Source organism: Odontesthes bonariensis, chromosome 21 (genome assembly GCF_027942865.1).
Source record: "Odontesthes bonariensis isolate fOdoBon6 chromosome 21, fOdoBon6.hap1, whole genome shotgun sequence".
In the NCBI taxonomy this organism is placed as follows: domain Eukaryota; kingdom Metazoa; phylum Chordata; class Actinopteri; order Atheriniformes; family Atherinopsidae; genus Odontesthes; species Odontesthes bonariensis.
In genome coordinates this window covers 18,917,269-18,936,345 of record NC_134526.1, presented here as the reverse complement: position 1 = coordinate 18,936,345, position 19,077 = coordinate 18,917,269, and the positions used below count along the sequence as shown (strand labels likewise).

Below are 19,077 nucleotides of genomic sequence, written 5' to 3'. Positions count from 1 at the left end.
ATGGATTGGATTTCTCATCAGTGGGGAGGAAGCAGTGGCAGCTTTTATCAAAATAATGCTCTGAAGAATAAGTTCAGCTACAGCAGAGACATGTCTGCAGGAACAGTGACAATAACAGGACAGAATCTGCAGCCTGAGGACACAGCTGTTTATTACTGTGTGCGTCGCCCCACAGTGTTACAAACCACCAACAGACCCGTACAAATACCCAGCAACAAGCTAAATTTACCCATAAAATAAATGTGTATAGCCAGTTACTTCCTGACAAAGAAATTGCCAGAAATAAGTGATTAAAAGACATTCTATACTCTAAATTGGTTTAAAAAAGAGGTCTTGGTTAATATTTTGCAGTGGTGATAAAAACTATGATGTTTAAAGGCTAAAGTGAAATTTTAAAAGTGTCTTACAGTTACATGTTTTCTGAAAAACTTCCAAGATTCAGAGCCATTATCTATCAAATGCAATAAAATGTGCTTTAAAAAGGGTTTTGTTGCTGTGCTGAAAATAAAAGTTTGAATAAAGAGTGATAATCACAAAGGTTTAAGTCAGTAGAAAAGCATTTGATATTGATTTGAAAGGGAGAATGTCTGAATTAAAATTTCAATGTGAATAGCGGCCTTTTGTCTTCTTTTTTGTTGATGATGTTTTTTTTTCTGCTTGTGGAAACATTTGGCTCACAACCAAGGCAGCCTTTCTTCTTTCAATAACCCTCAGTTCTATAAATGAAATACTCACACTCCTGCTTGTGAAAAAGATTTCAAATCTAATCAGTATGTTATGACCAAGATCACCAAATGTAGTCACCTAAACAGGTTTTTTTCAAAGAGCAACACAATTCTTTCAGTCACAAGTTTCTCTGACGGTAAACACTGTGTAACAATCAGAGATTCATGTTTTGTTGCTCTGATTCTTTGCTTTCATGATCACCACTCCCTCACACCACCTTCGCAGCTTGCTGTACACAAATGCAGAACAACTAGCAAGCAAGAACTCAGGGGAAAATGTGACAAAAAGCTAAAAAATAAAGCTTTTGTGCTTTCTCAAAATGTACTTGACCTGATCCTTCTACAGCATCACTGAGTGACAAACTCTTGAACTCAGATTCCAGGGACTGTCTTGTGCTGAGCAACAAATGTAAAATGTCATCCTCTGTTCTTTAACTGTATCAAACAGCAGTAACATCACACAGCAGAAGCAGAAGAATCAAAGCATTCCAACCTTAAAGAAATCCTTTAAAACAAAGAAGAATACTATATGTCTTGGCCGATAGAAAAGAAACAAGGCAAAACAGGTTTACCAAACCAGAGGTGAAAGGTCGATACTCTTCTTACAGTCAATGTGAGGTGGGGTCAATGCAAAACTTAAATGTCTTCCATCTCTACTTATGTGACTGGAGAGAGGATGACAGAACAGTGACAGACTCACAGTTCAACATGGCGGGTTACAGGACATGGCTGCTGCTTTTAACTCTCTGCTGGGCAGGTGAAGATTGTCACTGATCTGATTCATTTTCATTCAAGCTACCAGCTTAAAGAAAATGATTTTGTTCCCCTTATATTTACAGGTGTTGATGGTCAGACGCTGACACAATCTGAACCAGTGGTTAAAAAACCAGGAGAATCCCACAAGTTGACCTGCACAATCTCTGGACTGTCATTTAGCAGCTACTGGATGGGCTGGATCAGACAGGCTCCTGGAAAAGGACTGGAATGGATCGCTGCTGAGACTGGTGGCACCAACTACTACTCTCAGTCAGTCCAAGGAAGGTTTACTGCCTCGACAATGGCAGAGAGCAGCTGTTTCTGCAGATGAGCAGTCTGAAGACTGAAGATTCTGCTGTTTATTATTGTGCTCGACACCCACAGTGACTGCAGCTGGCTAAGTAGCTGTACAAAATCCTGAAGTACAACAAATCCCTCACATGAAAAACTTTAATGTAATTTTAAAGTAAATTTGTCGGGCAAAAATAGTCAGGACAAAGGATTAAGCTAAAGAAAATGCTTTATACATTATTTCTTTCTGTGTCAGAGGCTGAGAAATAAAAAAAGCTTTCGTGAAAACCGACAATTGTGTCAAGTTTATATCTTTAAGGGTTATGGTCGTATTGGTCTCAATGAGCTAAAGAGCTGGTTTCAGACACCAAAGTGGCTCTCAGCTGACAGAAAAAATGTTGCAATTAAGTGATTTAACCCTCTGGGGTCTAAGGCCTTTTCAGAGACTTTGAGGCAGTTGTCACCACCTTGACATTTTCAAGTATTTCAACTAACTGTAAACATCTATGCAAAAGTGACATATATAGTTGTATTCGGAAAAGCCTAACAAAAAACAATATGAGAGTGAAGTGAATGTAATACAAACAAGTTTTATTTAAATTGAGGGTAAACACAACTGTACAAAAAAACAAGTTTTAGAGGTCTTCAAACAGTGCAAGAAAACACACTATAAATAAATCTAGCCAAGACTTTTGAAGGTTGAACCTTGTAAACAAAAGTGTTGGCTGCATAAAAGTAAAAAGTGCAGTCAGAAATGTTTTTTTGTTTTCACACAAACTGTAAAAAAGTTTTTGTAACTCCAGGCAGTGTCTCTGAGCGTTGAATACTAATTAGATGGGTGTGTAACACCCCTGATTCCCCCCACCCCCCTGTCACTCTCCATGTGATAATTGTCTGTCACTGGCAGGACATTGCTGCCTTCCCCCACATGCTGGCTGAATGGGGCGTGTTCTCACCTGTGAATAGCCACTCAATCACCTGGTACTTTACATGTGAATAGCGATAGGTGTGGCCGAGGAAGCTGCTGCAGTCTGAGAGTACAGAAAATCCAAAGATTTCTGTTCACTCTCTTTAAAAAGGGCCAGCTATATAATTTATTTTAATATATATATATTTGAAAACTAGAAGTTTCAAGGTTTTTAATGGTGTCACTTATATGTTTGAATGACAAAAACTCACAGAGTTACAGATGTGTTTTTGGAGATGTGTCAAAAATCCCGCCGGCGGGATTTAGACCCCAGAGTGTTAAAGCACTTCACCGCTGATATCATGACACCACAACGTCATGCAACACTTAAAACACTTTAAGTCTTTAACAATTGCAAGTTCAATCAGTAAAACTAGTCAGTTTCAGTCAAAAGGAGAAAAAAAATTTTGGTATGTCAGTGAGACGACAGCCCAGCTTCAACATGAGCTCTGTTCTCTGTAGCTCTGACTGATCTGCTGGTGGTTTTTTCAGGATCAAAAAGTAAACTTAATGACAGAAAAATGCTTTAACTTTTTTTCAGTGTGTATGGTTGTTTGCCTAATTTGTTTCTGTTATGAATAAACCTATAACTCTGTGTAGTTTGTTCGTTTTTTCTCTCTCTTTTTTATAACTCAGTTTAGTCACTGAGGTTTTAGTTACTGCTGAGTTACACTTTTGGTGAAAAAGTATTTTCTTAAAGTAAAATTAGTTAATTTCTTATGTTCTAACAAAGTTACACTAAAAAATTCTGTATAATATAAATTTAGATGACATTTAAATCAATCATAGCCATCTGTCTATCTTTTGAAAGCACACATTTTCAACTTATCTTATAAATAAGTTTGGGGATGCTTTGATATATTTATGACAAAATACTATTTAAGATGGTTGGCTTTTTTGTCTCCTTTGCACTCAACTTGAATAAAAATCACATGCAAATTCAGAGGTGTTCCTTGTCATACAGATTTAAAGACTGCACTTGGAGTCGACGTGACGGAGTGTCAGAATCTCATCATTTGAGCTGCTTCAACACACATCATGTTTTCTGCTGCTCTGCTGCTGCTGTTGGCAGCTGGATCCTGTAAGTCTCTCAGAATTTTCTCACAGTCGACAGTTCATTTCCAGTATTGGTAAATTGTGATCAAATGTGTTCATCTTTTTACAGGTGTAAAGTGTGAACAGCTGACACAGCCAGCCTCTGTGACTGTGCAGCCAGGTTAGCAGCTGACCATCACCTGTCAGGTCTCTTATTCTGTGAGCAGCTACTACACAGCTTGGATCAGACAGCCTGCAGGGAAAGGACTGGAGTGGATTGGGATGGCAGCTGGATCTACAACATACTACAAAGATTCCCTTAAAACTAAGTTCAGCATTTCCACGGACTCCTCCAGCAACACAGTGACTCTTAATGGACAGAATATGCAGCCTGAAGACACTTCTGTGTATTACTGTGCCAGAGACCCACAGTAACACAAAGCATCAGCAGACCTGAACAAAAACCCATCAGTGTGTGAACTATTGTGACACAAAGACACCAGAGGAGGAGCTCTGACACCATAAATGTTAGTAAGATAGGTGACAGTTATCTATCCTCTCCCCACAAATGAAAATTATATCATATCAACACATATTCACAACATGGTCATTCAAAGGATATCTAGCGAATCCAGAGTGAGACGAGCAATGAAGGAAGCATCACTGGGAACACAGGAAGGCAGAGTAAATACACAAAGGAAGGTTTTAAACATGAAGCACAGAAGTGGGCTGAATTACCACTGTAGTAGTGAGACAATCTGACAAAGACTTTTCGCTCCTGCAGATCTTTAAGAAGGCGTCTTGATGAGGACAGGTGGGACAGCAGGAGCTGAACCAGGCTTCCTGGAAAACCTGCTCAACCCCGCCTAAGACACAGAAACCAAACAAGCACCACAGCCAAGCATGATCGTGACACTTCTCAGTTTGGTACTTCACTCTCAAATCTTTATGGATTGTATTCATTTACATGTTTAGGTATAGGTGTTAAAAACACTGAACATGGTCTGGGGTAGAAGAATATACATGGAAAGGGTTAGCATGCTTTTAATAATCACACATCCCTTTGATGGTAATGTCAGTTGGACACGTGGACAAAAGCACCTTTTACTTTTTTTTTGTGATACCGAGCTTATTCCAGTTCCTCTGTATGTCTGTGGCTTCAAACTCTACTGAAAACTAACATATTTAAACTAATTCAGTCACCAGCTTAAACAAACCAAAATATCTTGCATTTGTTTTAATGCTGCGTCCCTACAATTTGTCTTTAAAAGATATAATGAGGCAGATGAAGCTGACTGGAAGCCAGTTCTCACGTCGGTCAATTTTAGACAATATCTAACCCCTCTATACAGCAGCTGTTCATCCCAGAAGAACTTTTAGTAAACAGTTGTGCCTGAAAGTGCATATGTATGAATTATATTTGTGTTTTTTCATAAGGAAAAAAGAGCTGTCTAGTCAAATGACTACCCCCTTTCAGGTCTCTATGCAAAGTGTGTGGTTTCCTTGTCACACTGATGAAAATACCTCACTCGGCAGTTTGGTTAAAGAGAATCAGAATCCCACCACTGCAGCCACAACACAAATCATGTTTTCTGTCACTCTGATGCTGCTGCTGTTGGCAGCTGGATCCTGTAAGTCTTTTCACATTTGTCACAGTCAGCCGTTCTCTGTTTGTTATGTACCTCGATAAAACTGTGATGAAATGTTAATCTTTTTACAGGTGTAAAGTGTGAACGGCTGACACAGCCAGCCTCTGTGACTGTGCAGCCAGGCCAACGTCTGACCATCACCTGTCAGGTCTCTTATTCTGTGAGCAGCTACTACACAGCTTGGATCAGACAGCCTGCAGGGAAAGTAATGGAGTGGTTTAGCAGCGACATAACTGTCAAAGATTCACTGAAGAATAAGTTTAGTGTCACCTTAGACTCTTCAAGCAAAACATTTACTCTTAATGGACAGAATATTCAGCCTGAAGACACTGCTGTGTATTACTGTGCGAGACGCCCACAGTAACACAAAGCATCAGGAAACCTGAACAAAAACCTCTCAGAGCCTGAACACTAATAACATGAAACCAGAGGAGGAGCCCTTAGACCACTAATGCCCACAAGACAAAAACTTCTGATTCTCACTATAAACTGCTCACTACATTTAGAAGAATTCTTTCAGGAAGAAGTGTCATCATTCAAAGGCTCTCCATCAGACAAAATCTTTTCTAACAATTTGATTAATTTCCACTAAGAGTTTTGATAACAGCCGTAACTTATGATACGTTAATCAAATAGTAATTTAATCTGAAAATATCTTCTAGTCTTCAAGTCCCCCAAAAGGGGGGAAAATAAGTCATTGCCAATTAAAGGACATAGGACCAGCTTTAGTTTGAGCCGTCTTCAAAGAAGCAGCCATACTGCTGGAAGTGGCTCCAACCTGTGAGAAGTTTACACACTAACAGATTCATATCAATGTTAAAGTGCTTTTTTTCTAACAAAACTACTTGTCAAGTTCAACCACACAATATTTATCTTCAAAGACGGGCTAAAATCCCAAGTAAGAAAGTAAGAAGAGAGGCTGTATGAAAAGAAAACATCTAAAAAAATATTAATTCCTTAATTAATAAACACAATAGAAATACAACAATGGGACTTTTACATTTACTTCTACTTCTCTTTCATTGCATACAGTATTGACTAAAGTTATTTCATGTTTTGTTTCATCAACTTCAATCTTTATTTTTTTTATATCCATCCGTGTTTGCATTTCAAAGTTGGTATTTAACACACACAAAATAACAATAAAAACCTTGAACACATACATTAATAAGATGAGATAATATAGTAAAAATATCATAATGATGATAATTTACTCACATAACATATCCATGCAAGTAAGTAAGGCTAATATATACCATGTATTTATATATATATTTACATATATATATTGTATATATATATATATATGTATAGGTTAGAGACACAAAAGGTAAAAATCAATGTAGCGTTTTCTTTTTTAGTAATTTAAACATGCATCGAATTTGAACTTGATCATATTGGATCCTAGTCCTGTGTCCTTTGAACTATTTATCACACATTCTAACTTTTCATCATTTGCACTTAACTGGATAAAATTCTCTCCCCACTAATCCAGCACATTTTTTCCTCTGAATAAAGTGGTGTTGTTTGCCTCTTATGTGTCTGCACTGTGTCTCCAGAAACTGACCACATGCTATAACATCAGTTTAAATGCAAATCTCCACCTATGCTTCGTGCGCACTATATCTTTCCTGGTGGTATTTCTATAGGGCAGTCAAGGAAAAATAGTTTAGTGTCAACACATATATTTTCTATGATTTCATCCAGAGATTATCTTGGTGAGAAAAATGACGTAAGTTAGAATTTAAGACTCATAAGACAGAAAAACAAAATTGTTCTAGTGGTTGTAGGAGGAAGGAGTTTACTATTGTTGTGGTACAGCTGATTCTGTAGTTTCACAAATGTAATCCAATCCAGTTTAAAACTTCCTGTGAAGAGGAGTCAGTGCAAAATGTAGATGCCTTCTACCTCTACAAATCTGAGTGCAGAGAGAATGAACGAGAACAGTGTACTCATAGTCTATTATGATGGACTGTAAGGTAGGTGGGCTGTTTTTCATCATCTGTTGGACAAGCGATGATTTCAATATAAATGGTGATATTCAACACTTTGAAAATTTTAACAAGTTTCACATTTCCACTCTTCCAGCTAAACTGTGACATTGAGTTGACAGAATATGCAGCCTGAAGACCCTGTTTAATACTGTGCCAGAGCCACTAGAACACAAACTATCAGTAGACATGACCAAAAAATACCTCAGGGTCTGAGCATCTGCAACATGAAGCCATCAGAGGAGGAGCCCTCACACTAAACATATAATATTAAATGATAATCATATCAAGCATTTTCCACTAAAATATTGGTGACCTGTCCAGGGTGTACCTTTCCTTTCACCTGATTGCAGATGGGATAGGCTTCAGTCCTATGCAACCCTGGATCAAATCAAACAAATATATGTGGATGGATGAATTTTTCCCTTGAATAGTTGTCATTCACATTATCATAAAGCCATATTAATTAGGTAAATATTTCAACTACTTTATGTGTTTTTTAAATAAAACATTGCATTTATCCATGAATTGTAAATGCATCTAATCTTGTATTTGATCTATCTATGAATTCTAATAATATTTTTTATTTTAAATGATTCACACTGACTGATGTCTTTAGCCCAATGATAGCTGGGATAGGCTCCAGGCCACCTGGAGTGCCCAATAATAAAGGAAATCACAATTGATATGTATTCATCAACACAAGTCTTAAAGAGAAATGACTCTTGGGAATGGATCAAGTTCAGTAAACATTCACTCTGTAGTTCTCAAATTGTAGTAACTGACAACCCGATCAGTTGCAATTCTCTAGAAACGGTCCTGTGAGGAGGAGTCAATGCAAATCTCTAATATCTTTCACCGATATATATCTTACTGCAGCGGTGATGACAGAGAGCAGTGGACACTCAGGTTAACATGATGGATTGTAGGACAGGACTGCTGCTGTTAACTATCTGCTGGGCAGGTAAATATGTTCAATCATTTGTTTTGAAAGACTGTCAATTTATCAACAAACTGAATGTATTTCTTTCTTTGTTTGACAGGTGTTGATGGTCAGACTCTGACTGAATCTGAACCAGTGGCTAAAAGACCTGGAGAATCTCACACATTGACCTGTACAGCCTCTGGATTCACATTCAGTGACTACCAGATGGCCTGGGTCCGACAGGCTCCTGGAAAAGGACTGGAGTGGGTTGCTCTTCTCAGCAACCCTAGTGGTAGCAGCAAATACTACTCTCAGTCAGTTCAAGGCCGGTTTACCATCTCCAGAGACAACAGCAAACAGCAGGTGTTTCTGCAGATGAGCAGTCTGAAGACTGAAGATTCTGCTGTTTATTATTGTGCTCGAGAGCCACAGTGACTGAAGCTGCTTAAGAAGCTGTACAAAATCCCACAGTCTTTGTTTTCATATGGCCACAAAACAAATCATTTTGCATGTTGTCAACATTTACATGTTAACAGTTTACATACGGTGTCTCTTACACATGGACATAATTATTACCAAATTACCACTCATTGATGAATAAAATCAAGGACATATAAATGGGATAGAATGTTTCTCTTTTTTTTGTCCATAGATATTAAAATTTGATCATGGTTGCAGAATATTCTTCTAAATGAGTAAATTCTAGTTTTGTGTCACAGCAATGTGCCCCCTGCTTGTTTGTGTTCAGTCTCAGCTTTTCAGATTGCTCTCACTTAGCAGATACTTTCTGTGTTCCATTGTTTCATCAGACTGAATTGATTCAAATAATTTCCAGTTCCTGATTAGTTTCAACTTGATGTTCCAAGTTTCCCTGTAGGTCAGTGACAGCAAACATAGTTTGAATACTGACACATTTACAAATCCTGAGCTTCAGCCGGGTGAGACTCAATTAAACATGTTGTTTTTGGTGTTTTTTAACATGGTGTTCCAGCCCAATTAAATTGTCTATGAAAACTGTTGTGTTCAAACTGTTAGTTTGAAAGTGACTTTGAACAATTATCATGTGGAAGTGCATGTGTCCATTTGTATTAATAACTGTATCAATGTTTCTCATGAAATAAAACCCTCTACATTCTTTTAGACAAAATAGGGAACACATAAATAAATAAAAATAAACAAATGAACAAACCTATAGATACATAAATAAATGCTCATTATTTTATCAAACATAACTTGACAGTTCGTGTCATAGTAACATATATTACCAATGTCCCACACTCTCTCACAGCTTGGACCAGACAGCCTGCAGGGAAAGGATCGCAGTGGATTAGTAGGGATGCAGATGTCAAAGATTAATTTAAAAAAAAAAAAGTTCAGCGTCATCCCAGACACCTCCAGCAAAAGAGTTAGTCTGAATGGACAGAATATACAGCCTGAAGAATGCACTGCTGTGTATTTACTGTAACACCAGCAAACCTCAACAAAAATCAAACAGAGCCTGAACACCTGGAACGTAAAGCCACCAGAGGAGGAACCCGCTGACAACTGTTTGCATGAGAAAAACAGTTCTGTATCTGTCTTCTCATCATTAACTGCTCACAGTCATTTAAAATCTATTTGGCACATATTCAGATCGGTCCCACATGAGACAATAGATTTCTAGTGAATTTGAGTTTTACTAACAGCATCACTGTAACACATGATATGTGAATTACACCGACAGGGTGGGTAAAGGACTGTGAGTTTAAACATCAGATAAGCTTCAACAGGAGCCATGTTTAATGTAGCTTACATACGCTAAACATGTGGGAAGCTTTATACTAACCTTTATACTAACTTTATACTCATTCAAAACAAACTGCGTTAATGAATGTGTCCCGTATTTTTTTGTGACATAAAAACAGTTCAATAATCTTTTATTAAATATTATTCAAAGTATAAACTTTAGTAAATTACATTCTGAAACAAGGTACAAGGTAGGTGTATATGTGAAAAATGAGGCAGTTCACAACATAAAAGTAAAAAAATTGAACAGTCTAAAATGATGATCAAGTGTAGTATCGCTGGCTTTCCTTTGAGGAGGAGTTAATGCAAAACATAGATGTCCTCAACTTCTACTAATGTGACTGTGGACATCTTGAAAGGACAGTGGATACGCAGTTGAACAAGATGGACTACAGCAGAGTGATGCTCCTCATGACCTTTTTCTGTGCAGGTAGAGTTTCACTGCCATTGTGTTGCATTTGTGAATCAAAAAGTTAACGATTTAACTGCCAGTTACTGTTTTTGTTTTTGGTTTAACAGGTGTTGATGGTCAGACTCTGACAGAGTCTGAATCAGCTGTTAAAAGGCCCGGAGACTCCCACACACTGACCTGTACAGCCTCTGGATTCACATTCAGCAGCTACTGGATGAACTGGGTCAGACAGGCTCCTGGAAAAGGACCGGAGTGGGTTGCAACTATCACCACTGGTGGCAGTAGCAAATACTACTTTCAAACTGTTCAAGGCCGCTTTACCATCTCCAGAGACGACAGCAAACAGCAGCTGTATCTGCAGATGAGCAGTCTGAAGACTGAAGATTCTGCTGTTTATTATTGTACTCGACACACGGTGACTGAACATTATTCAATGCCTGTACAAAATCCCACAGTCATACTCATTCTTATTTCTTTGAATGATCTTCTGTCTTAAACACAGACATAAATAAAACATCTATAAAAATCAACATTGTCAAAAAGCTCACGAATTACACGAACGCGCTTGCAAGTAATTTACAATAACATGTATAATAATGAAATACAAAAGGTGAAAATGAATGTTGCAAACATAATGACTATGCAGTGTATTATATTGTTCACTGTGTGAGAGGAGTAGCATATCTGAGGTTAACCAATCGGATCCATCAAAACTTCATGATGGGCTTAGAAAAAAAAAGTTTTTTCTTAATCTGGTCTAACTCAACAGCAAACAGCAGCTGTTTCTGCAGACAAACAGCCTGAATAATGAAGTTTCTGCTGTTTATTACTGTGAGTTACAGCGGCTGAAGCCGGTTGAACAGCTGAACATAATCCTGCAGTAAAGATTCTTATTGATCTAAGATCCGAATAATGAAGTATGGGTACTTTTTGATGGCTAACATAAGAATTCACCATTGATTATATGAAATAACAAAATTTATCTCACATGATATTCTTTTAAACAATAAACAATCAACACAAATATGAAGAAACCTTTTAAATGTTGCATTGTCATTAATCTACAGAGATGGAAAGACACATTTTTGATCTATGAATACACAATAAGTTAAAAAACAGTTCACAATCAGTAAAACAGGTCCAACATTCTCATTATTCTTAAATCTCTTCTTTTCATAACTGTTGTAATTAGTCAGCTTGTACTTATTCAAATGAAAAGAAATATAAATGCAAATTTTATGGTTGATTTGATTTTTCTAGTCCACTTATCTCTATATCCCGTCAGGAGGAGTTAATACAAAACCCGAATACCCTCCAACACTGCAGAGAGGATCACAGAGAACAGACATACAGCCTAACACGATGGACTACAGGACAGGACTGCTGCTTTTAGTTCTCTGTTGGGCAGGTGAAGATTTTACTAATGTCAGCATGACACAGTTTTTTTTTGTGACCCAAATGAAATAATATTTTTTTTCAAATGTCTTCTCAGGTGTTGATGGGCAGAGTCTGAGAGAGTCTGAACCAGCTGTTAAAAGGCCCGGAGAATCCCACAAACTGACCTGTACAGGCTCTGGATTCACATTCAGCAGCTACCCCATGAACTGGGTCAGACAGGCTCCTGGAAAAGGACTGGAGTGGATTGCTTATATTGGCACTTCAGGTTATCCAATTTATTACTCCCAGTCAGTCCAGGGCCGATTCACCATCTCCAGAGATGACTCCAGCAGCAAAGTCTGCCTACAGATGACCAGTTTAAAAACCGAGGACACAGCAGTGTATTTCTGTGCCAGAGAGACACAGTGAGAGACATGAACAGGAGACTCCTACAAAAACTACTTCCTCTATTTACCAGCACTTCTGGAAAGATTCAACTATCCAAGTATCACTTGTCCTGCGTTGTTAAATGTAAAAGTACATATCCATGGACAACATTTCTGCAAATAGATACAAACATATTGTTATCTAATGATTTAACCACCATCTTATTTGGATGTAGACTAACATTTTCAAATACTCTCAGAGTCAGCAGGGTTGCTCCCAGTTTAGATAACAATCAGTTATCTAAACTGGGAGCAACCCTGCTGACTCTGAGAGTATTTGTATTTGTATTTAACACACTCCAACATTAAGTTTGCAATGACTATGTTTTATACAACATAATATTACTACAAATTTCCGTTTAGTCATATGAGAATGTGTGTCATACAACTTGAATTATGGATTTGTGTTTTTGGAAATTACTTCCTCTTTTTCTATATACATGAAAATGAGAAGAACTAATATACATACCGCACATGTATATATACATATATATGGGTTAGAGTTTATGCATTCATGCATATATATTAGGGCTGGGCGAGTTAACTAGTTATTATTGCATTAACTCATTAATTATTTAAAACCGATAAATATTTTATTGCGCATTAGCGCAGGTTTTATTATTTATTTTATTATTGTAAAAGTCTGTTGTCTGATAATTGTCTTATCACCGTAGTAGTTCCAGTCTAAAATATCACTTAAAGGCAAAACACACAATTGATACCTGCAAGTCATTAAACGAAACAGACAGTGGAGCGAGGCTTCTACATAAAAACTACATAAAAGGCTGATGTTAAAAGTGTGTTTGCACAACAAATGTTATGGCACTTTCATTCATATGGCAGCACATTTAAAATAAAACTAAATACTAAAAGCTATACACTACTTTTGAATTAATGTTTGGTTTTGCGTACAAATGCGATTAATTGTGATTAATCAGGGAAATCATGTGATTAATTAGATTAAAAATTTTAATCGTTGCCCAGCCCTAATATATATATATATATATATATATATATAGTGATTAACAATTTTATTATACCACCACCGAGCATAAGGTTTGTGCCAGAGCTGCCCTAAAGTAGCAACATAGGTCATTACCAAAATAATTTTTTATGTTTCTGTAGTGTTTAATAGACCAGTGTGTAGAAGCTCTTTAACCAAAAGATGAAAAAATAGTAAAGCAAATTATTATGTCTTGAATAAGATATTAAATTCTATTCTTTTTACTTGCATTCCTGAACAGAAAAAATTGTTTTCGTGATTGAATGTTTAATTTTGATGATTCATTTTATTTACCTCTTAGAGAAGCCCAGTGAGCTCAAATTCGGGTTTAAAAAGGTGAAATCAGTTGGGAATTCCTCATTCTTGTTCAAAATGTTAAAATGTTGAGAGCTCACGCTTGAAGCGCTTCATTTTGCCGGATGATCTCTGAGACAAACAGGAAAAGATATAACGCGATGTCAGAGTGTGGTCAAGTATGCTTTGGAGTCAGTTGCCAAGACTGGTACTGGATTAGAATGCGCAAAGGAAGAGGCAGGAAACGAAAGTTAACTGAAGCAGATGTCAGACGCCTCAAGATTTTAAGTACTAGAGACTGAGGGAAGACCATTTCTGATCTTCAGGCAGAGATTAATGCGTCTAGATCAGAGTCTGAGAAAGTCTCCTGAGTGACCCTAAGCAGACGACTGACAGAACAAGGATTAAAGGCAAGAAAAGCTGCTATGAGGCTGTTATTACGGCCTGCAAACACCTAGAAATGCCTCAGAATTGCCAGGGAGCACAAACACTGGACTGTTGTTGACAGGAAGAAGGTACTAGAAACCATCAATACAAAGCCGCTGCACCTCCAAGTTGGAACTTTTCTTCAGCATCGTCGTGTTTATGTCCGCAGAAAAGCTGGAGGACACTGATGCCAGATGCACTGCACACACAGTGAAACACGGTGGAGATTCCCTTATGGTACGAGGTTCCATTTGTGGAAATGGTGTGGGATCATGCATCATGGAATACCTTCTGGACTGAATCTGATTGGTCAATGATACAATGATCCGAAGCATACTTCAAAGCTACTTTGACCAAGAAAAATGAATCTGGAGTACTGTAACTGATGAACTGGCCAAGTCAAAGTCTGGATTTGAATCCCATTGAATAAATGTGGGATTTAGTAGAGATAGATCCCACAAAAGTTTAATCTAAAGCAAGTCTGTAACAGCTAGAGACTATTTGGAACACAATAACAAAAGAGACTGTAGAAAAGTACATAAAAACAATGCCAGCAGGAATGCAATAACTACAGTAACACTCCCAGGTAACTCACATGTCAGTGCTGATGATGAGGTGGAGAGCAGATGATACATTTATTGGAGAGTTGAACATAAAGTTTGATATAGATGGATCATTTTGAGTAGAAGTATGTGCGTGATGAGCAGCTACTGAGCACTGAGATGTGGACGATACATTAACGAGATTCTTGATGTCCTGGTTTTTGAGGTAGGACTCTCTTACTTCCAGACGCAGCAGAGAGCTAAACGAGGATCCTGTGATGACCAGAGGCTGAATAGAGGACAAGCTATTGACGTACTAAACTTGAGTAACAATTTCTAAGATTTCTAAGGTTCCTGAAATTAATATATCATTAAAAAACATGTTTTCTGATTATGATAAAATCCCTTTTCTTTAATAGACTTCCTGTTTTACAACATTTGCACATATACATATATATTGTTGTTGTAATACTCGAACCACAACCAAAAAAAAACTGAACTGCAGTGTTTGTCAGTTCCCCATTTAAACCTGTAGAGGGAGGTCTATACAAACTCATTCTTCTTTATAAACACATCACTCACTGTCTGATGAAGAGCAACAGACATAGCTTCATAGATCTTCTGAATTAAACTCTCAGCTGCAGTGTTCATCATGACTGGAATCAAAACTATGATTAGCTACAGTTTATTATTTTGTAGTTAGTATTTATGGTAAGATAATATGGTTTTTTTTCTGCCACTTCAAAATAAATGTTAGTCTTAAAAGTGAATGTGATAGATTACAATTCTCGTTTCTTTAATACTTAAAGGAAGGAAATGTAAACATTTGACACTTCATTTCGAACAAGTTGTGTTTCTTTAGTTGTTTTTTAATTTTTTTTATTCTCTTTTCGACAGGTGTTGATGGTCAGACTCTGACAGAGTCTGAACCAGCGGTTAAAAGCCCTGGAGAGTCCCACACACTGACCTGTACAGCCTCTGGATTGTCATTCAGCAGCTATTACATGAACCGGGTCAGAGAGGCTCCTGGAAAAGGACTGGAGTGGGTTGCTTATTTCAGCAGTGGCAGTAGTGATATCAGCTACTCTCAATCAGTCAAAGGCTCCAGAGACAACAGCAAAGAGCAGCTGTATCTGCAGATGAGCAGTCTGAAGACTGAAGTCTCTCAAGTATATCATTGTGGGACAGCCGGTGTTACAGTTTAGCTATGAATGAGGTTTAGAATAGTTTAAGTCAGAATTAAAGATACATTATGTGAGAATGACACAGGAGTTGCATGATAAAGCAAATGGGGGAAAAAATTAACATTTCTTTTTCAAAATATGTTTCTTTGTTTACTCTCATGAATGTGTCCCAGCATGAACAGAGTGAGGGTTTTGTCCCCATAAACTCTATTCTAGTGTATACTGTAAGTTCTTTAAAACTCTGTGACTACAACTAGTTTTCACTCTTGATTCAAAACTGTAACCAAAAGACAGACAGAGTTTCTTTTTACCCTCACAGCTCTAATCATAGTGATATGATGATTAATGGTCTTTTAATAGCACTTTTGAGAACTACATCCCATCTCCACCTTTCACAACGATTGAATACATTGGTGACTGGTGGTGATTACAGGCTACTTTGTTTGGATTTGTTCAAATCTTATCTTTGATGAAATGATCAGAATCAGATTGACTGCTCGGAACCATTGCTCCATTTCCTTCTGATTTAGATATAACTAATGAAATAAATGATGATTATCAATAGTAGCAAAAGGATGAAAGAAATCAGATTGGTTTCAAATGTACAAACACTGACTTGTCCTGGTCAGTAAAACTTTCACGCTTATTTTACTAAACTTGATCTGCTGTTAATGTGTTTTTGGGAGTTTTATTTTGTTTCTCTCTGTTTGACTGTCTGTGTTCCTGTGTCTTGTGGTCGTGGCGGTTATCCTGTTTGCTCCTGAATTTAAGCTCCGGTCTTCCCTCTGTTCGACGCCACATCGTTTGTGCAACTGTAATAAGATAGCATCGGCCCAAACTTCATTCGGGTCAAGTCAAGTCAAGTCTAGTAGAATTCTTGCTAAATGCTTTGTTTTTACCTTCCAGCACTGATGGGCAGACTTGGAAATGTCTTAGCAAGTATCAGTGCTTCCATCAGCAGCTGCGGCTTTGATTCAGGAGACAGAATCCACTAAAACAAACCACTGTCTGACAATCAGACGGTTACTGGTTTGATTCCCAGTCTCTTCAGTTTGTGTGTCTTTGAGCAAGATACTGAACCCCACATGGGCCCTCAGTGTATCCATTGTCGTGTTAGCGTGTGTGATAGGAATGTGCTGAATATATAGTATAGCTTTAAAAATGTGTGTGTGTGTGTGTGTGTGTGTGTGTAGATGAATGTGCCTTCTAATGTAAAGCACTATGAGTCGTCAATAAGTAGAAAAGCACCATATAATCTAATTACACAAAGACTTCACTTTACACTTCTGGACTGCCATTTAGCAGCTGGCAAATAGGCAGGATCAGACTAGTTTCTGGATTTTATCGTCTATCAAAACTTTCAGCGGCAGCAGTCAGAACAGTTCTGTCAGTCTGAGGCAGCTTTATTGTCCCAAGAGACAACAGCAGAGAGCAGCTGTTTCCACAGATGAACGATCTGAAACTGTGTCTGACTCATCTGTGACTCCAGTTAGGCCAACTCTGGAGCTTGCAATGTTTGATTCTATGCAAATTAAAGTACTTGAAGAAAGTAGGGTTAATCCTACCAGAAAACAAGTCATAGCCACATTTGTTCACATCTTCAAATCTAATGTTGATTATGGTACTGTTTTACATTCTCTGCTGTTTTGCACTGAGGAGCACTCAGGTGAACCTGTAACCATGCAAATCAATATCTAAAGCAAACCATGTATTTCTAATGTCTTATCCTTACCAACTGTGAATGATTTAGCCATGTGTCTTTATGAACATGTAATTATGCAAAAATTGAAGCTTGAGCGTCACAGTGACTGAACATGGCTGAACAGCTGTACGAAATCCTGCAGCGGTTTTGTATGGATTGTTTCTAAGACATTTCTTACAATTCAAGAAAGAAAATGTCAGACATTGTAAGGCTCAGTAAAAGCCAGTTAATAACCATCAAAAATCAGAAGTAAAACAAATATTTCACTTTAATGATTACATCACAACAACAGCACAGCAGCCTAACTGCTGAAATCACAAACATGAAGTAATGAAAGATACAAATGACACAAACACAACATACATACCCAAACAGTTGCAGAAACTTTTTTATGAAATCTGACCTGTGTTTCTTTTATGAGGGCTCTAAAGGTCACCGTGGGTCAAGTTGTCTTTCTCCATTAAGAGCCATTTAAATCTACTGTACAGGCCTCGCTGATCTTTACTGAATGGCGTGGAACACTGGATTTAACTGAAAGCACATACTGACATAAAGATGCTTCATTTAACGAATGAATTATGTGTCACCCTCAGCGTACTCACAGATAAAACTGTTAAGAAACCAAATGAATAAAAAATTGATACGTGCTAACCCCTTTTCTACATGATGCAGGGCTTGTCTCCTAACTAAACTGTTGTCTTTAGGCCTCCTATGTTTCAGCACTGTATCTCACTGTTGCAGTCCCAATAGTCAACATGCTTATCTGCACTGGATTAATCAGAAATGAAGGAAAGGACTGGAATGAATTGGACGCATTGATGATGGAACTGGAACAAGATTTGACCAAAGTCCCCAAGGCCAGTTTTCCATCACCAAAGACAAAATGTTGTGATATAGTGATGATGAAGAGTCTCCAAAAAGACAACTCTGCAGTCTATTATTGTGCAAAAAAGCCACTGTGACACAAAAGCCAGCAGCAAAAATTATTTCTCAACAAACCTTTTAATGAAAATTTGTTTTCTTTGTTCATTGCTCACCTGCTATGAGTAGAACTAAGACAGTGCCGGTCACTCACGCATTCCAATTTGAGTAAAAAATAACTACAACTATAACTATAACTAACTATAAGCTTAATAATTTTATTAAGGGAGCGTGTGTCTTTGCGTCACTGAGAGGATAGCAGAGCTGTCAGTTGCTGTTCTCTGAAGTTTGTTCTGTAAGGAGGAGTCAATGCAAAACTCAAGTATCTTCCATTTCTATTTATCTGACTGCAGTGATGGTGAAAGAAAACAATTGATGCTCTTTTAATATGATGGATTACAGGACAGGGCTGCTGCTTTTAACTATCTGCTGGGCAGGTGAAGGTTTTTTTTTTTTGCTTATCTCAGACTTACAAATGTGTGCTGTAATGTACTGACATGCATTTCTTTCTCTGCCAGGGGCTGACGGTCAGTCTTTGACACAGTCTGAGCCAACTGTTAAAAGGCCTGGAGAAGCCCACACACTGACCTGTACAACCTCTGGATTCACATTCAGCAGCTATAAGATGCACTGGGTCAGACAGGCT

General features: G+C 37.7%; 1 pseudogene; it reads left to right on the top strand.

The window, feature by feature from the left end:
• Nucleotides 1-19,077, top strand: part of LOC142371932 (uncharacterized) — a 126,565-nt pseudogene that overhangs the window by 6,239 nt on the left and 101,249 nt on the right.